Raw genomic sequence first — 11,881 nt, 5'->3', positions numbered from 1 at the left:
CAAGAACCTGGGTCACCAGAAAAGACGAAAGAGGCGACTGATGCTCTGATATCTTTGCCTTGTTTGCCACAAGAACCTACCAATACAGAGCAGGTAATTCTGACACAAGAACCTGTGTTGGTAGACGAGGTAGCCGTTGTGCAAGTAATTTCTCCGGATATACCAAAACCGTCAGCTCCAGCTCCTGAAGTAAAGGTTTCTCACCGTACACGAGAACAATTGCTTAGAGCATCCATTGAAAGGGATTACAAACGAGTTCTGCAGTGGCAAAAGTGGCGCACTGCTCCCCTACGGACCTTTCTTGAAACTTTTGAAGCAATGCAGGATGAAGAAGACTTCGCACTCGCATGGATTGGCACTGATGATGTTTCAAAAGCTCTTCGAATTGAAGAAATCAATCGCGTTTTCTCTTACAAGATGACAAATTGCACTCTCGGGAGAGATAAAGCTCCAATCTGCATCGAGCTCAACAAGCCACCCATGGATCCAGTTTATGAAGAAGAAATGAAGCAACTTCGATATGCCATGTTTCTTTCAAAGATCAAGACCACTTTAGAGAAGGAACACCAAAATGATCCAAATTGTAATGTCAGTGGCACGAAAGATGAGCTTGGACGAGAGATTGAAGAAGGCGAGAGTAATGAAGATGACGATGTTGATGATAATAATGATGATGTTGACGATGCTGATGATGAGAATGATGATGATGATGACGATGATGATAATGATGATCAGTTGGGCAATGGAGGTGCTCAAGAAACCGACCCCGAAGATACCCTTAAAGATCTCCCTTAAGAAGTCTACCATCTGACATTGATGACTCGGAAGAAGTTTCAACTTCTCATCTCGAAGATCTGTCTCGTGCCATTGTTCCGCATATCCAACCCATAGACGAGACTCCAATCAAGTGAGGAAACGAAAGTATGCGTGAGGGCAAACTGGAAGCTTCACCAATTCTTCTTAGCTCAGCTAGTGGTGGAAAACGGGAAGCACCACCTCAAGATGATCACATGGACACATCACCAACAAACATTGAGGAAGAATCCCCTGCAGAGTCCCCACGGACTATCATGAACATCATGAGAGGAACTGTTCATTCAGCCGAGACCATCCATAGGCAATATCTTGCTTTACGAGAAAAGGACACGAAAGTTATGGATGATCTATGCAAGAAGGTCGATTTTCTGATAGCAGCACAATCTAAACCTCGGTCTCCACCTCCAGCACAGCCTCAACCGCAGCAACAAAGCCAATCAGATCACAAGGTCCTTGAGCGAATGACAAAGAAACTTTATGATCTCGAAGCTTCTTTGAACAAAGTTGCGCGACAACAGCACGAAATCAAACACTCTCACTTTGGTCTCAAAGAGCGTGTGGATTTGGCCTGTACAAAGATTGACACATATCAGGACAATTCGTAACTACTGGGCGAATATGCACTTCAAATTCTCGGGTACGCTCAGGATATCTTGCTTACAATCAACAAGGTCTCCTCCATTCCTCCTACCACCTGTGCTGATGATGCCAAAAAGGGGGAAAAGAGAAATGATGACAAAGATAAGGATGATGATCAGCCGAAAAAGAGAAATGGTGACAAAGAAAAGGATGATGATCAGCCGAGAGATAGCACAAAAGATCAAGCTCGTGAAGCACGACATTCTCCCTCTCGGACACCAAGAGACTTTGACCAAAGGAACGCGAATCCATCTCATCCACCTTCCAAGTCTCGTGGTTACCACTCCTCGAAGCCAAGATATCATGGTCGATACCAATCCTCCAAACAAATTAAGCATCGACAATCATTTGGTTCTGAAGCCAAATACATCTTCACAGGACTGCCAAAGAGAGAACAGACGAAATTTAGGCAGAAACTCTTGAGAGACAACAAAGTAACTATGGATGGCATAGGAAACTTTGTGGACTTCGTCCCATATGAAGAAGGCAGTGGCAAACGATTCGAGGGTTGCAATAATCCCATTTGGTTGAAAACAAAAGACAATTATACAAGACAAAATCACATGAGCACTCAAAATGAGAGAATCAAAAGAGCAAACAAAGAACTGTGGAGGAAGCACGATGAAGAAAGAAAGAGAAGAGAAGATGAAGCAAAGGAAAGAGAAAGGATCAGGAATCTCATTGAAGACCTTTCTAATGTAACCAAAGACTCCCCACAAAATGTCATGCATAATGCAACTTTCAAAGTGCACAAGGAATCAGGAAAGAGCTACCAAGAAGGCATGAATTCGTTTGAACTGATCTCGTGGTGGAAGTATGGTATTGTTGAAGGAAGCAACATTCGGGAAGCCTACAACAATTACACTGGTCTGAACATCAAAGGAGAACATGAAGAGCTTGTCAGGATTAATCCTATTAAAGTCTTCAGAGCAAAAATCAATGAGAAAATTGACTTCAACAGGATGCTAAAGCAACAAAAGGAAAAGGATGACCAAGAACTCAAGGAAGCTGAACAACAGAAATCAAAGCTTTTAGAAATGTAAGTTAACTTTCGTTATGTTTCTCTTTATAAAGTTTTTGTAATGATCACACCTTTATATATGAAACTCTCATTGTCACACATCTCGTGTCACTTGTTTGAGTCACTTGTCCTTGTCTCGCTTATTAACGCTTTAATCTAGAAAAAGACTTGTAAACTCTCAAGTATGGCTGTTTTTATAAAAAAAAAATCCTTATGGAACTTTTATCAGCCTTATAAGAAGAGTATAGGTTTTGGCATCATCAAAAAGGGGGAAATTGTTAGGAACATTGTATTAGGATTTTGATGATACCAATGTAATGTAGAAAAGTAGACCCCTAACCATTAGCTTTTTGTTTTGCTGCTTTCGTTCTAGACGAGAGTTGCCATAACTCCTCTGTAATTCGTGTTAAGCTAGACAAACACACGAAAATGAGTTATGACTAGATGTTAGGGTCTCCAAGGCGAAAGAAGACACGAGACATGAAGAACAACAACGAGAGTCAAGCAGGAGTTGTCAACAAGCACGAAAGGACAGTGTTTGTGAAAGACGATCTTTATCAAGCATTACTTCTCTTCAACAACGAGAAGAATGTTTCACCTGTCTGATTTGACAACATCCTAGGACAATAAGGACTTCATCTTATGGGACACACTTTTCAAGAAGCATTAAATGAAGATGTACCGTCTCTTGGAGCTAAAGGACAAAACCCTAATGCTTACCATACCTTCAACCGCTACATGGTACAACCTCATTAATGGAGCATTTAATGCATGAAGCTCCCCGGTCCTTGTCCAATGGTTAAAAGGTTCGAAAATTTCATCTCCCTCCAACGGATGGATTTTCATCACCTATATAAACTCACCTTCATCAACTAAGAAGGTGCTGGTTCATTATCACTCGACTTACTCACTTTCAAAAGCTCTTGAAAAGTCTACGATTTACTAAAAGCTTTTGTGAACCAGTTTTGAGGTGCTAAGTTACTTTGAGAATCATTTGTCTTACACACCAAGGAAGTTTTGACATCTGTTTGAAGCAATCATATCTCAGAGTCAAGACCTCATCGTTGGAGAATTCAAGAAATCATTTTCTACCAACCCCAACTCAGGAGAAGAAGTTGATAGAGGCGGAGTAAACTCGATGAAATGCGATTCTATTCCAATTCAGTTACAGAGAGAGACTAATGCTATAGATAAAAGCTACACGTAAAAGTCTCCTGACTAATAGACTATTCTAAGCTGACTAGTCTAACACCACATATTAAATACTTTATTACAAGAGGAATATAATCATAATAGTAAACATATTATTCACACACCCCCTCAAGCACAAGGTGGGTGTGCTACCACATTGAGCTTGTCATGAAGAAGCTGGAAGCGCGGGCCCGGGAGTGGCTTGGTGAAGATGTCTGCAAGTTGATCTTTAGTAGACACAAAATTGACAACAAAATCCCCAGAAGTGACTTTGTCTCGTACGAAGTGATAATCTATTTCCACATGTTTTGTTCGAGCATGAAAAACTGGATTAGCACAGAGATACGTGGCGCCCAGATTATCACACCACAGAGTAGACGGCTGACCAGAGTGTAAGCCCAGTTCCTGTAAAAGAGACACAACCCACGTAACCTCTGCGGATACATCTGCAAGAGCTTTGTACTCTGCTTCAGTAGACGATCTAGCAACTGTGCGCTGTTTTCTGGATAACCACGAGATGAGGTTGGAACTAAGGAACACAGCATAACCACTTGTACTCTTTCGGTCAACTGGACACCCGGCCCAATCGGAATCTGAGAAGGCATGCAGAGCAGTCGACGTAGACGGAGATAAACGTAGACCATAGTCTTGAGTACCTTTAACATAACGGAGAACTCGCTTCAGAAGACCCCAGTGATCGTCTGTCGGTGAGTGCATGAACTGACACAGCCTATTAACTGCATATGATAAGTCGGGCCGTGTGATCGTTAAATATTGCAAAGCCCCCACAATACGACGATACTGAGTCGGATTGTCATACGGTTGATCAGAAGGAGGAACAGCTTGAGTGACCGCGGCAGGTGTGACTAACGGCTTACAATCACTCATACCTGCACGTGTGAGAATATCACCCATGTAACGACGTTGTGATAGTAGTAATCCCCCGTCTACCTTCACCGTTTCAATACCCAAGAAGAATCCAGGTGTCCCCAAGTCTCGAATCTTGAATGTCGTGGACAATTGCTTGAGAAGAGTGTCAATAAGTGCAGAATCATTTCCCAGCATGATTATATCATCCACATACACTAATAGAAAAACCCGAGATGTACCAGTGGTATAATAAAAAAGCGAGACATCCGTCTTGGATGCTAAAAAACCTGTAGAGAGTAAGAAGTCATGCAACCTCTTGAACCAGGCCCGAGGTGCCTGTTTGAGGCCATAAAGAGAGCGCTGTAGACGGCAAACGTGGTCCGGGTGCGTGGGATCTTCATACCCAGGTAGCTGCTTCATGTAGACAGTTTCAGCTAGATGTCCATTCAGGAATGCGTTATGAACATCAAGCTGCCGTAAAGTCCAGTTATATGACACAGCAAGAGAGAACAACAACCGTACTGTAGTCGGCTTAACAACGGGACTGAAAGTGTCGAAAAAATCTTCCCCCGCGACCTGATTAAACCCCTTGGCCACAAACCTCGCTTTATATCTCTCAACGGACCCATCTGCATTGTGTTTAGTTCTAAATACCCATTTGCACCCAATTATGTTCATATGTGATTCTGCTGGGACTAATTGCCAAGTATTGTTGTGAAGGAGTGCATTAAACTCCTGGTCCATGGCATCACGCCAATGCGGGTGCCCAACGGCTTGAGAGTAGCAGGTTGGGTCTACAGTTGCATTTAGAGCGTGAAATTCTTCATCCGTACCATGTGTCATACGTCGAAGGCGCACAGTGAGAGGCACGGGTGGAGCCGGTGGCTTTCTCCGCCGTCCCCTTGCGGGTGGTCTAATAGCCAAGGGCGCGGGTTCACTAGCCAAGGGTATGGGTTCCGGTGCAACCACAACCGATGATATAGATTGCGTTACTATGGGGCCAGCTGCCCAAGGTGTAACGGCTGCAACTTGTTGCGGTGTGTGCTGCACGACTTTATCTGAAAAAGGAAAGGTAGTTTCGTCAAACCGGACATGACGACAGACATAGATTTTTCCAGTTGTTAAGTCCATGCATCTATATCCCCTATAGGACGGTGGGTAACCTAAGAAGACACAGGGCGCGGATCGATACTCTATCTTGTGGCGATTATAGGGCCGTAGATAGGGATAGCACCGGCACCCGAATACTCGTAAAAAGGTGTATGGGGGAGATATATTAAAGAGACGTGAGTATGGACTGTGGAACTGTAGAACGGCAGACGGCATGTAGTTGATTAAAGTGGTGGCAGTTTCAAAAGCATAGTCCCAGTATTGTAGAGGGACTTTACTTTCAGCGAGTAGAGCTAACCCGATTTCAACTATGTGTCTATTCCGGCGCTCTACCCTTTCGTTCTGTTCGTGCGTGTAAGCACATGACTATCTATGGTTTATACCTAGGGATTGAAAAGTGTTATGTAATTTGCGATATTCGACCCCCAGGTCGGATTGAATGGATTTGATAGAACGCGAGAATTGCCGTTCTACCATGACTCGAAACGACTCAAAACATTTGTATACATCCGTCTTTACCCGTAAAGGATAAAACCAGGTAAAGCGGGAATAATCGTCTACAAACAGGAGAAAATACCGAAAACTAGTACTAGAAATAACGGGAGATGGTCCCCAAACATCTGTGTAAAGTAAATCTAATACATTTGCACTACTAGAATTGACCCTATCTAACGGGAATCGACAAGATTTCTCGAGATGACATGCGGTGCAAACGCCAACAGCTTTGGGTTTATTGTCAACCGGACACGTTTGGAGAATTTTATTTAGGACTCGATTATGTGGGTGGCCAAGTCTGCGGTGCCACATGTCCGGAGTGGTTCGGGAACTTATGAATGCGAAACGTGACCGAGACAGCGGAAGTGTGTATAGCCCTCCAGAAGTGGGTCCTTTAAGCAGGGTTGCCGGGTGATTGAATCCTTCACAAAAAAACAATCTTTGTGAAATTCAAAGAATACATTATTTTCGTTAGTGAATCTTTGAACTGAAAGTAATGGAACAGATAATTCGGGAACATGTAATATATTAGACAATTTAAGAGGCTTAGACACGGATGGAATAGATGCAGAACCAACGCGTGAAATAATCAAACCTGTGCCATTACCGACTCTTAGAACGTCATTCCCGTTGTACTCATCAGATTGAGACATCATTGACGCGTCGGGCGTGGCATGAGCGGATGCTCCCGTATCCGGGAACCAATTACCAACTGCACTTGTTGCGGACTCATCTCCAGCGACCGTGAGATTGGCCTGGGCAGGCGGTGCCGGAGCGTTGTAACGCTTGAAGCAGTGTACGCCAGTGTGGCCGAGAGCCCGACAAATCTGGCACTTCGGCGAATTTCCACGACCATTGCGGCCGCCACGTCCATTCCCGCCACGACCTCCTCGGCCGCGTCCACCACGGGAATTCCCTTCGCCATTGCCGCGTCCGCCACGAGCAGTGTACAGACCGGAATGCGCGACTCCAGAGGCCGGCGCCGGGTAATCATCCGCAATGGCCCTGAACTCCGGGCGTAGACCCCGGAAAACGAACAAATTCTGTTCGTCTAATGATACCGGCCGGCCAGCGAGCGCGAGGTCTTCGACTAGAAGCTGCGCACGGCCTAGAAACTCTGCCGGTGAGCTGTTGCCCTGACGCAACGATTGGAACTGCCCAAGTAAATTTAGGCAACGCGCACGAGTCGACGAACCGAGAGCGGCAGTGATGGACTGCCAGACCTCACGCGATGTGTTCCTACCAACAGCCAAGTACATCACCTCTTCTGATAGGGATGAAATCAGAAGAGAGAGAATGGACTGATCTTGCTGTGTCCACAACCTGTACGCTGGATTTTCCTGAGGTACAGTCGTGGTGGCGCCGGAGGCGTCGGATGGCGAAGAGTCGATCGTCGGCGGTGGGCAGGGGGTTTCTCCGTCTACGTAACCAAGCAGACCCTGTCCCCGGAGAAAGGGCACGAGCTGTGTGCGCCAAAAGAGGAAATTCCGGGAGGTGAGTTTGATGGAGACGAAGTGGTGGGCTGTAGATAGGGTGTTTGTAGTGGTGGCAGACGGTGGTGCGCCGGCGGACACAGTCCTCTCAGAGGAGTTTGTTGACATCGGAGGTGGAAAGGGGTGGTCGACGGTCGGGAGAGGATCAACGATAGGGAGGGATAGAAAAGGGGAGGATCTAACCTACGGCTTAGCTGATACCAGATGAAATGCGATTCTATTCCAATTCAGTTACAGAGAGAGACTAATGCTATAGATAAAAGCTACACGTAAAAGTCTCCTGACTAATAGACTATTCTAAGCTGACTAGTCTAACACCACATATTAAATACTTTATTACAAGAGGAATATAATCATAATAGTAAACATATTATTCACAAACTCGAGGAGTTGAAAAACCTACGAAGGCTGTCAGGCTTAGTGATCAAGGAAGTCTTTGTGTATTTGTACTAAGAGTGATAGTGCAATCCTTCCAACAGTTGTGGAAGAAGAGTGGAGTAGGCAACATTGGCTGAACCACTATAAAATCTCGTGTCTTCTCTATCTCCTTACTTACGCTTTTCCTTTTTGCTCTCATATCATTCCTTTATTATTGTTACCGAAAGTTTGTCTAAATACTCAAACTCGTGCAAAGTATCTAAAACAAATCTATCTTATCTGCTGCGCCAAGACACCGAAAGGTGATGTTTAGGGCTTCTAACGAAAAGAGTCTATTCACCCCCCCCCCCCCTCTAGACTCTCATCTCATTCTATCGGGACCAACAGTAAAGAATTTTTATATTGGAGAAAAATAAAGACAATATAACTAATGAAATTAATTCTCTTATTTAATTTATTGATAATGAATAATTTTTTTTTTGAATAAAGACATTGTAGACACATAATTCTAAATTAAAGAAATGCATATGTATTATTTTGACTTAAAAAGTAGAGTTAATTCCATTCTTTGTCATTCTTCCAAAAGGCTGAACCCCAACCCTAAGGGCACCCCACACCCCGGCCCGACAGAGCATTTGGGAGGATGTAAATCATGGTTACTCAACTGAACATGAACCACAGAGGCTAGACCGGTGCTCACTGCGCACAAGGAGCCCCCCTTACTTTGAAAGATAATTCCATTGTTTGTCATAGATTTATAGGTGGCAGTCTACTTGTAGTCATTTTTTTTATTAAAACATCCCCATTTAGTCCTACTATTATTGTGTCATGACCATTTTTAGTTATCCTTTAACAAAATCGTTGAAATTAAATGTTGTTAAATATAAAGACATTTCAATCTTCATTATACAATGTAGGTTGAACCGTTATATTTTTTTTTTGTTTATTTTGTTGAAAAAAAATTCTATAATTGAAGATCGAAATGCCTTTGTATTTCACAACATTTAAATTGTTTTGTCGATAAAGGACAAAAAATGATTATGCCACAATAATACTAGGACCAAAAGTGGATGTTCTAATTAAAAAAAAAAAACTTAAAGTGGATTGTCACCTATAAATCTAGGGCCAACAATGAAATTAGCCCTTAGTTATTTTTTTTCTTCACTTTATTACTGGTATTTTCTTAGCTTCCTTTAATCATTTTATAAACATTTAGCTATAGAATTATTTTATTTCATTAAGAATTATTGACATGAATTTATACTGAAGCAAAGAAGAAAAGTAATATATATTACATACAAGAAATGATTATTAGTTCAAAACGTATTTGTTTTGTGTTTTGAGGGTAGCTAATAATAAATTTGTAAATTTACGATTCATTATATAATTGTTAATTTTAACATAAACTTGAGGTGAGAAACTAAAATAACCACTAAATAAACAATTCAGAAACTAATTGAGGACATATGTATAATGTTAGGAACATTGTATTAGGATTTTGATGATACCAATGTAATGTAGAAAAGTAGACCCCTAACCATTAGCTTTTTGTTTTGCTGCTTTCGTCCTAGACGAGAGTTGCCATAACTCCTCTGTAATTCGTGTTAAGCTAGACAAACACACGAAAATGAGTTATGACTAGATGTTAGGGTCTCCAAGGCGAAAGAAGACACGAGACATGAAGAACAACAACGAGAGTCAAGCAGGAGTTGTTAACAAGCACGAAAGGACAGTGTTTGTGAAAGACGATCTTTATCAAGCATTACTTCTCTTCAACAACGAGAAGAATGTTTCACCTGTCTGATTTGACAACATCCTAGGACAATAAGGACTTCATCTTATGGGACACACTTTTCAAGAAGCATTAAATGAAGATGTACCGTCTCTTGGAGCTAAAGGACAAAACCCTAATGCTTACCATACCTTCAACGGCTACATGGTACAACTTCATTAATGGAGCATTTAATGCATGAAGCTCCCCGGTCCTTGTCCAATGGTTAAAGGGTTTGAAAATTTCATCTCCCTCCAACGGATGAATTTTCATCACCTATAAAAGCCCACCTTCATCAGCTAAGAAGGTGCTGGTTCATTATCACTCGACTTACTCTCTTACAAAAGCTCTTGAAAAGTCTACAATTCACTAAAAGCTTTTGTGAACCAGTTTTGAGGTGCTAAGTTACTTGAAGAATCATTTGTCTTACACCTCAAGGAAGTCTTGATATCAGTTGAAGCAATCATATCTCAGAGTCAAGACCTCATCGTTGGAGAATACAAGAAATCATTTTCTACCAACCTCAACTCAGGAGAAGAAGTTGATAGAGGCGGAGTAAACTCGAGGAATTGAAAAATCTACAAAGGTTGTCCGGCTTAGTGATCAAGGAAGTCTTTGTGTACTTGTACTAAGAGTGATAGTGCAATCCTTCAAACAGTTGTGGAAGAAGAGTGGAGTAGGCAACATTGGCTGAACCACTATAAAATCTCATGTCTCCTCTAACTCTTTACTTACGCTTTTCTTTTTGCATTCTTATCATTCCTTTATTATCATTACCGAAAGTTTGTCTAATTACACAAACTCGTGCAAAGTATCTAAAACAAATCTATCTTATCCGCTGCGCCAAGACACCGAAAGGTGACGTTTAGGGCTTCTAACGAAAAGAGTCTATTCACCCCCCCTCTAGACTCTCATCTCATTCTATCGGGACCAACAAGTGGTATCAGAGCCTATACCTTGATCGGTAAAGGCTTTGCATTTACTGCCTGGTAGATCTCTATTCAAAAATCTCTTGAAAATCTTGCATATTTTCTTTGCACGTTTTTTTTTTAAAACAAATGGAAAAGGAACATGCTCATCGCTCCAAACAACTTGCATTTAGTCTTGCTAAATTTGATGACTGGAAGTTAAGAATGCAGGCTCTCCTATGCTCCATTCATGATGAAATGTGGGACGTCATAACAAGCGGACCAATCACAATCATGATGGCAAATGCTCAAGCAGCCGCACAGGGAGTAGGAGCTCCACAAATGATACTAAAGCCAAAAGACCAGTACTCCTCAGAAGTAAGAACAAGAGTGAATCTGGACAATGTAGCAAGAAATATTCTCTACAACTCTCTGGATGATTCCCTGTTTCCCAGAGCCCGAAAATGCAAGAATGCTATGGAAGTGTGGAATGTACTAATGAGTTTGGGAGAAGGAGACGAGCAAGAAAAGGACAACAAGCTGACAATGGCTATGAAAAAATTTGAAAATTTCAAAATGCTGCCAAACGAATCAATCATGGATATGGAACTCAGATTCACCAGACTGATGGGCGATTTATCAGATCTTGGAAAAGAACTTACTGAGAAGGAAATGAATCTGAAGATCCTTCGTGGTCTACCTAAATCATGGGAAATGAAGGTTATTGCAATGAGGGACAGTCGAGACATGAAAACAACAAGCACTGCCAAAATTTTCAGTGATCTCAAAGCTTATGAGTTCGAACATGAACCAAAAGATGCCGAAGATTCAGAAACAAGAAACATTGCTCTCGTGGCAAATCAATCAGCATCAACATCCAACAAGTCAAAATCTAACACTTGTGATTTTTTATCTGATGAACAATATGCACTATTTATCAGGAAAATGAAAAGATTCATGAGAAAGAACAACTTTCAAGACCTACAACGTTCGAGCCACCGAAAGAAGCACGAGAACTTTCCTCAAACCTCAAAAACTGAAACCATGGACTCTCAGCTGCTGTGCTACAATTGCCGAAAGCCAGGACACTTCAAGGCGAACTGTCCACATCCCTTAGTGAGCAAACACCAAGATAACAATGCTACCACAAGTCCTTCAAAAGAGACTGGAGAAAAATATAAAAGAAGCG

The sequence above is a fragment of the Ipomoea nil genome, unplaced genomic scaffold (assembly GCF_001879475.1).
Source record: "Ipomoea nil cultivar Tokyo-kokei standard unplaced genomic scaffold, Asagao_1.1 scaffold2761, whole genome shotgun sequence".
NCBI lineage: Eukaryota > Viridiplantae > Streptophyta > Magnoliopsida > Solanales > Convolvulaceae > Ipomoea > Ipomoea nil.
Note: the sequence above shows the minus strand (reverse complement) of the source record.